A 1,634-nucleotide genomic window follows, 5' to 3' on the forward strand; every position below is an offset into this window, starting at 1 on the left:
TTTGCATGTTCTCCCCGTGCCTCGGGGGTTTCCTCCGGGTACTCCAGTTTCCTCCCCCGGTCCAAAGACATGCATGGTAGGTTGATTGGCATCTCTGGAAAATTGTCCGTAGTGTGTGAGTGTGTGAGTGAATGAGAGTGTGTGTGTGTGTGTGCCCTGTGATGGGTTGGCACTCCGTCCAAGGATTGTTATTTATGAAGTACATACTTTAAAAAAACAAAAGAAAAGAAAAAGTCTGTTTGATTATTTACACACCAGTTTAAAAATCCTTTCAATCTGTCAAACTGTTGCCTCGATGCCGTTTAAATCGACGCAGCGATCCGATTTGTCAGTGACCGTCACGCCCACTACGAGCTTATCGGTGTCTCTGATTCCAAGTTTTTGCCTTTAGTAAAAAGTCAGAAGAAAGTTTTCTGTGAAAGAGCAAAACAGTCAGCTCAGTGTACCTAAACGTCACAGACACGAAGACTGGAAGTTATGATGATGTGATGATGGAATTACAGCTTCAAAACCCCGAGCGATCGCCATCATCATCATCGTCATCCTCGTTCTATTGATGTGCTCCATGTGACAAAGATGTGACACAGACCCAGATGTGTGCGTACGCATGCAGAGATACACCACTGTTTAGAGAGTAAACACGTTACAGGAGAGATAACACTGTGCACCGACTTTCCTTTTTCAGGAGTGATTTAAGAAAAAAGCGTGTGTGTGTGTGTGTGTGTGTGTGTGTGTGTGTGTGTGTGTGTGTGTGTGTGTGTGTGTGTGTGTGATATAAAAATATATAAAAACAACACTGCATGAGATAAAATCCAAACTGCAGCAAACTGGAAGCAGCACGTTTCATTGCTCATAATCATTTTCTTCATCGTGTGTGTGTTTCTCTTCTGTGTTGTTCTCTAACACGGGAGCTTGTGTTGGTGTTGATGATAAGAATTTCTACGACAAACAGGACTTTAGTTTTAACTTCATTTATTTTTGCATTAAGCCTAAAACTAACTGAGTAGAAAGATTTGGAGCGGTGATGAGAACATTAAGCATGATACGATTGATTGTTTTAAAGATAAAGATTATGATTCGTCCCCGATGTTATAAAGAAATAATTTAATATTATTGTTATACTAAAGCGTCAAATACAGCAACGGTTTTTTTTTTTCTTCTGATTATATATATATATATTTATATCTAAGTTTCAGTACGGATTTGCTGTTTGTCAGTAACGTCCTCTCTCCAAAAAAAAGTAAAAAAAAAAAAAAGTAAAAAGAAAAAAATGTAAACTGTTTGGCCCACTTTTGTAACAATAGAGGTCTCATCTCAATGTGTTGATTGATTAATTGGTTGATTGATTTGATTGATTGATTGATTGATTGATTGATTGATTGATTTTTTTCCCTACATTGCTGTTTTGTTTTTTTTTAATGGTCATATTAATGGAAAAAAAAGAAAGAAAAAGGATCCTGGCACATTCTATGCAAAATGTAGAGAGCATTTATTAATGCGAAAAATTCTGTCCGCTGTCTGTACTAAATTTATTATACTTTATGTGTACAGTTTGTATTTATGAATTGAGTTGCAATCGAAACTGTATCAATAAACCAACTATTTAAAAAAAAGGAAGTTAAAGTGGAAGAAAA

Source organism: Tachysurus vachellii, chromosome 17 (assembly GCF_030014155.1).
Source record: "Tachysurus vachellii isolate PV-2020 chromosome 17, HZAU_Pvac_v1, whole genome shotgun sequence".
NCBI classification, from domain to species: domain Eukaryota; kingdom Metazoa; phylum Chordata; class Actinopteri; order Siluriformes; family Bagridae; genus Tachysurus; species Tachysurus vachellii.